Here is a 7,025-nt window from a genome sequence, read left to right as displayed (position 1 = left end):
TCTGTCTGTTGCTGAGAAGATGATGGAAAAGGCTTGCCATTGTTAAACCTATTTCTTCCACCATTATTATTGAAACCTTGTTGAGGTCTCTCTTGATTCTTCCATGAGAGATTTGGGTGATTTCTCCATGAAGAATTATAGGTGTTACCATAGGGTTCTCCTAGGTAATTCACCTCTTCCATTGAAGGGTTCTCAGGATCATAGGCTTCTTCCTCAGATGAAGCCTCCTTAGTACTGCTTGGTGCATTTTGCATTCCAGACAGACTTTGAGAAATCAAATTGACTTGTTGAGTCAATATTTTATTCTGAGCCAAAATGGCGTTCAGAGTGTCAATCTCAAGAACTCCTTTCTTCTGACTAGTCCCATTGTTCACAGGATTCCTTTCAGAAGTGTACATGAATTGGTTATTTGCAACCATTTCAATTAGCTCTTGAGCCTCTGTAGGCGTCTTCTTCAGATGAAGAGATCCTCCAGCAGAGCTATCCAAAGACATTGGACAGTTCAGAGAGACCATCATAGAAGATACCTATGATGCTCCATTCAGAAAGCATGTCAGAAGGACATTTTCTGATTAATTGTTTGTATCTTTCCCAAGCTTCATAGAGGGATTCGCCATCCTTCTGTCTGAAGGTTTGGACTTCCACTCTAAGCTTACTCCATCTTTGTGGTGGAAAGAACTTTGCCAAGAAGGCATTGACTAGCTTTTCCCAAGAGTCCAGGCTTTCTTTAGGTTGAGAGTCCAACCATATCCTAGCTCTGTCTCTTACAGCAAAAGGGAATAGCATCAGCCTATAGACCTCAGGGTCTACCCCATTAGTCTTGACTGTGTCACAGATTTGCAAGAATTCAACTAAGAACTGATGAGGATCTTCCATTGGAAGTCCATGGAACTTGCAATTCTGTTGCATTAGAGAAACTAATTGAGGTTTAAGCTCAAAGTTGTTTGCTCCAATGGCAGGGATAGAGATGCTTCTCCCATAAAAATCAGGAGTAGGTGCAGTAAAGTCACCCAGCACCTTCCTTGCATTGTTAGTATTGTTGTTATTTTCGGCTGCCATGAGTTCTTCTTCTTTGAAGAATTCGGTCAGGTCCTCTAAAGAGAGTTGTGCTTTGGCTTCTCTTTCTCTTCAAGGTCCTTTCGGGTTCAGGGTCAGCTTCAACAAGAATGCCTTTGTCTCTGCTCCTGCTCATATGAAAGAGAAGAGAACAAGAAGATATGGAATCCTCTATGTCACAGTATAGAGATTCCTTGAGGTGTCAGAGGAAAAGAGAAATAGAAAGAAGAAGGAGAAGAAAAATTCGAACTTTACTTAGATAAGGTTCGAATTGTGCATTGAGAAGGAGTAGTACTCCATAAATAGAAGGATGTGAGAAGGAGGGAAGTAACTTTTTTCGAAAATTAATTAAAAAGATTTTGAAAACATTTTGAAAAACACTTAATTGATTTTTGAAAATAAAAGTGAGAAAGAAATTAAGTGATTTTTGAAAAAGATTTTGAAATTAGAAATTAAAAAGATTTGATTGAAAACTATTTTGAAAAAGATGTGGTTAAGAAGGTATGATTGAAAAGATTTGATTTGAAAATAATTTTAAAAGATATGATTTGAAAACAATTTTAAAAAAGATTTGATTTTAAAAATAAATAACTTGCCTAACAAGAAAAGATATGATTCAAACATTAAACCTTTCTCAACAGAAAAGGCAACAATCTTGTGATGTTCAATCAAATCATTAATTGTTAGTAAGTATCTTTGAAAAAGGAAAGAAATTAATTTTGAAACATTTGATTGAAAAGATATGATTTGAAAAAGATTTGATTTTGAAAAACTTTGAAAACTTGAAAAAAAATTTGAAACAAAATCTTCCCCCTTTGCCATCCTGGCGTTAAACGCCCAGAATGGTATCCATTCTGGCGTTTAACGCCCAAAATGCACCCTTTTTGGGCGTTAAACGCCCAACCAGGTACCCTGGCTGGCGTTTAAACGCCAGTCTGCCTTCTTCACTGGGAATTTTCGAATGCTCAGCTTTTTCTGTATAATTCCTCTGCAGTATGTTCTGAATCTTCAATTCTTTGTGTTATTGACTTGAAAAGACACAAATAAAAAATATTTTTGGATTTTTAATAATCAAAATGCAACAAGAATCAAATAACAATGCATGCAAGACACCAAACTTAGCAGTTTGTATACTACTGACACTACATGAGACACATAAACACTCAACTCAAAAGAATTCAAAGATCAGAGTAAGAAATCATCAAGAATTACTTGAAGATCCTTAAGACACATGAATGAATGCATGCAATTGACACCAAACTTAAGAAGAGACACTAGACTCAAGCAAGAAACATAAAATATTTTTGGTTTTTTTTTATGGTTTTTGTGAATTTTTTTTTTTTTCGAAAATTAATTGAAAACATCAAAATTCTTAATGAGAATTCCAGGAATCAGTGCAATGCTAGTCTAAGACTCCGGTCCAGGAATTAGACATGGCTTCACAGCCAGCCAAGCTTTCAAAGAAAGCTTCGGTCCAAAACACTAGACATGGCCAAAGGCCAGCCAAGCCTTAGTAGATCACTGCTCCAAAAGCAAGATCAACAAGCTCTTGTGATGATAAGTTGAAACCTCGGTCCAATGAAATTAGACATGATAAGTTGAAACTCGGCCAATGAATTAGACATGGCTTACAGCCAGCCAGATTTCAGCAAATCATCATGAAACTCTAGAATTCATCTTCAAGAATTTCGAAAAAAAAAAATAAATGCCTAATCTAAGCAACAAGATGAACCGTCAGTTGTCCATACACAAACACAATCCCCGGCAACGGCGCCAAAAACTTGGTGCACGAAATTGTGATCAATACTTTTCAAAACACAAACAATCCCTAGTAATGGCTCCAAAGACTTGGTGCTCAATACCATGGCATAAACACAACTTCGCACAACTAACCAGCAAGTGCACTGGGTCGTCCAAGTAATAAACCTTACGCGAGTAAGGGTCGATCCCACGGAGATTGGTGGTATGAAGCAAGCTATGGTCATCTTGTAAATCTCAGTCAGGCAGACTCAAATGGATATGGTGATGAACGAAAATAATATAGAAGATAAAGATAGAGATACTTATATATATCATTGGTGTAAGAGCTTCAGACAAGCGTATGAAGATGCCTTCCCTTCCGTCTCTCTGCTTTCCTACTGTCTTCATCCAATCTTCTTACTCTTTCCATGGCAAGCTCGTGTAGGGTTTCACCGTTGTCAGTGGCTACCTCCCATCCTCGCAGTGAAAGCTAATGCTCATACACTCTGTCACAGTGCGGCCAATCACCGGTTTGGTTCCCGCTCCTACTGGAATCACGAAGACTCTGATCTCACGGAATGGCGCTCGTTTGTCAGGCGAGCACTCGGTGTCAGGCGATCAACCATGCATCATGCAATCAGAAATCCAAGAGATATTCACTAAGCCTCAGATGCTTGTAGAATAAGAATGGTTGTCAGTCACCTTATTCATAGGTGAGAATGATGATGAGTGTCAATCATCACCTTCATCAGATTGAAGAACAAGTGATATCTTGGACAAAGAACAAGCGGAATTGAATAGAAGAACAATAATAATTGCATTAATACTCGAGGTACAGCAGAGCTCCACACCTAATCTATGGTGTGTAGAAACTCCACGTTGAAAATACATAAGAACAAGGTCTAGGCATGGCCGAATGGCCAGCCTCCCAAAGTGATCAAAAGATCTAAAGAAAAGGTTCCAAAGACCCGAAGATGCTAATACAATAGTAAAAGGTCCTACTATAGAAAACTAGTAGCCTAAGGTGTACAGAAATGAGTAAATGACATAAAAATCCACTTCCGGGCCACTTGGTGTGTGCTTGGCTGAGCAATGAAGCATTTTCGTGTAGAGACTCTCCTTGGAGTTAAACGCCAGCTTTTATGCCAGTTTGGGCGTTTAACTCCCATTTGGGTGCCAGTTCGGCGTTTAACGCTGGAATTTCTTGAGGTGACTTTGAACGCCGGTTTGGGCCATCAAATCTTGGGCAAAGTATGGATCATATATTGCTGGAAAGCCCAGGATGTCTACTTTCCAACGCCGTTGAGAGCGCGCCAATTGGGCTTCTGTAGCTCCAGAAAATCCACTTCGAGTGCAGGGAGGTCAGAATCCAACAGCATCTGCAGTCCTTTTAAGTCTCTGGATCAGATTTTTGCTCAGGTCCCTCAATTTCAGCCAGAAAATACCTGAAATCACAGAAAAACACACAAACTCATAGTAAAGTCCAGAAAAGTGAATTTTAACTAAAAACTAATAAAAATATACTAAGAACTCAACTAAAACTACTAAAAACATACTAAAAACAATGCCAAAAAGTGTATAAATTATCCGCTCATCATGAAGCTATGAAATGCTGGGATAATTTTTCCAATCTCTGATAGCTCATGGGTAAGTCCGGTTCAAGTTGTACCAAAGAAGGGAGGAATGACAGTCATCTCCAATGAAAAGAATGAGCTAATTCCCACAAGGACAGTGACTGGATGGAGGATGTGCATAGATTATAGAAGACTGAATGACGCTACAAGGAAAGATCACTTCCCTCTACCCTTCATTGATTAGATGTTGGAAAGATTGGCAGGCCATGCTTATTATTGCTTATTGGATGGGTACTCCGGGTATAATCAAATAGTGGTGGATCCCAAGGACCAAGAAAAGACCTCCTTCACATGTCCATTTGGAGTTTTCGCCTACAGAAGGATGCCATTTGGGCTATGCAATGCCCCATCCATCTTTCAAAGGTGTATGCTTTCCATTTTCTCTGATATGGTGGAAAAGTTTCTAGAAGTCTTCATGGATGATTTTTCTGTCTTTGACAATTCATTTAACACTTGCCTGCATCATTTAACTCTTGTTTTGAAAAGATGCCAAGAAACTAACCTGGTATTGAATTGGGAGAAATGCCATTTCATGGTTCCTAAAGGGATAGTTCTTGGGCATAAAGTTTCAAACAAGGGTATAGAGGTTGATAGAGCTAAAGTAGAAATCATTGAAAAACTCCCTATGCCTGTTAATGTGAAAGCAGTAAGGAGCTTTCTTGGGCATGCAGGTTTCTACAGAAGGTTCATCAAGGATTTTTCAAAAATAGCAAAACCATTGAACAATTTACTAATGATTGATAGCCCTTTCATCTTTGATGACAGTTGCAAGCATGCTTTTGAAACTTTAAAGAGAAAACTCATTACAACACCAATTATCACACCCCCTGATTGGGAATTACCTTTTGAACTTATGTGTGATGCAAGTGACTTTGCAATTGGTACTGTTTGGGGGCAAAAGAAAGACAAGCTGCACCATGTCATATATTATGCTAGAAAGGTGTTAAATGAAGCACAAAAAAATTATACCACCACTGAGAAAGAGCTTTTGGCAATTGTATATGCATTTGATAAATTTAGACAATACTTGATTGGTTCAAAGGTTATAGTGTATACTGACCATGCTGCTCTCAAGTACCTAATGTCTAAAAGGATTCAAAGCCAAGGCTTATTAGGTGGGTGCTGCTGCTACAAGAATTTGACATCGAAGTGAGAGATAGGAAGGGGAGTGAGAATCAAGTAGCAGATCATTTGTCAAGAGTGCCACAAGAAGCCAATCCAGAGACACCACAACAAGTGAATGAAAAATTCCCTGATGAGCATCTTTTCCAAGTTCAACAAGCACCTTGGTTTGCTGACAGAGCAAACTACAAGGTGGGAAGGAAGATACCTCAAGAATTCTCCAAGCAACAAGTGAAAAAGCTACTCAATGAAGCAAGGAAGTTTTTGTGGGATGAACCTTTCTTATTCAAGAGATGTTCTAATGGAATGATTAGGAGGTGTGTCCCTGAAAATGAAATGAGAGATATATGTCGCATTGTCATGGTTCAGCCAATGGTGGACACTTTGGACCAGAGAGAACAGTTGCTAAAATACTGCAGAGTGGATTTTATTGGCCAACCATCTTCAAGGATGCCAGAGAGTTTGTTCACCAATGTAATGAATGCCAAAGAGCTGGAGGATTGACAAGAAGGAATGAGATGCCTTAGAACTACATCCTAGAAGTGGAGCTATTTGATCTTTGGGGCATTGATTTCATGGGGTCCGTTTCCTCCCTCTTACTCTTTCAAATACATTTTAGTAGCAGTGGAGTATATCTCAAAATGGGTAGAAGCCATAGCCACAACCACATGTGATGCACAGATTGTCCTTCAATTCCTTAAGAAGCACATTTTCACTAGATATAGAGTGCCCAAGGGTCTTGTTAATGATGGTGGTAGTCATTTCTGCAACAAGTAGATGAAGAAACTCCTTCACAAATATGGAGTGATTCATAAAGTAGCTACACCATACCACCCTCAGACTAATGGCCAGGCTGAGTTAGCAAATAGGAAGTTGAAGAGGATCTTAGAGAAAACAGTAGGAAGCACAAGAAAAGATTGGGCCAGGAAGCTAGAAGATGCACTCTTGGCATATAGAACAGCATTCAAAACTCCTATTGGAAAGTCCCCTTTTCAGTTGTTATATGGCAAATCTTGTCACCTCCCTGTAGAGCTTGAGCATAAAGCTTTCTGGGCCACTAAACTCCTCAACCTTGATTCTCAAGCAGCATGGGAGAAAAGGCTACTGCAATTAAATGAGTTGGATGAGTTTAGGCAAGAAGCTTATGAAAACGCTAAGATATACAAGGAAAAAGCTAAGAGGTGGCATGACAAGAAGATCTCAAGTAAGGAGTTCAAACCAGGACAGCAAGTACTTTTATATAACTCCAGGCTCAAGGTCTTCCCTTGCAAGCTCAAATCCAAATGGACTGCTCCTTACTTGGTGACAAAGGTTCTCTTATGGAAGCCTTGAATTGTTAGATGAAGCAACAAAAAGCCATTTTACAGCAAACGGTCACAGGGCAAAGCCTTACTTGGGAGGTCAATGGGACAAAGAAAAGGAAGTTCAGAACCTGAGCTGAGCAAGAATGAAGGATGTCAAGCTAGTGACAAT

General features: G+C 39.2%; 1 non-coding gene across 1 annotated transcript; it reads left to right on the top strand.

Annotated features, from left to right (window-relative positions):
* The first annotated feature begins 546 nt into the window (after nt 1–546).
* On the top strand, nt 547–654 carry LOC130953969 (small nucleolar RNA R71). Its single transcript, XR_009076128.1, has one exon. It is a non-coding gene; the product is annotated as a small nucleolar RNA R71 (small nucleolar RNA).
* Nucleotides 655–7,025: the final 6,371 nt, after the last annotated feature.

This window comes from Arachis stenosperma, chromosome 9 (assembly GCF_014773155.1).
Source record: "Arachis stenosperma cultivar V10309 chromosome 9, arast.V10309.gnm1.PFL2, whole genome shotgun sequence".
NCBI lineage: Eukaryota > Viridiplantae > Streptophyta > Magnoliopsida > Fabales > Fabaceae > Arachis > Arachis stenosperma.
The sequence above is the reverse complement of the archived record's forward strand: the minus strand, read 5'-3'. Positions and strand labels throughout refer to the sequence as shown.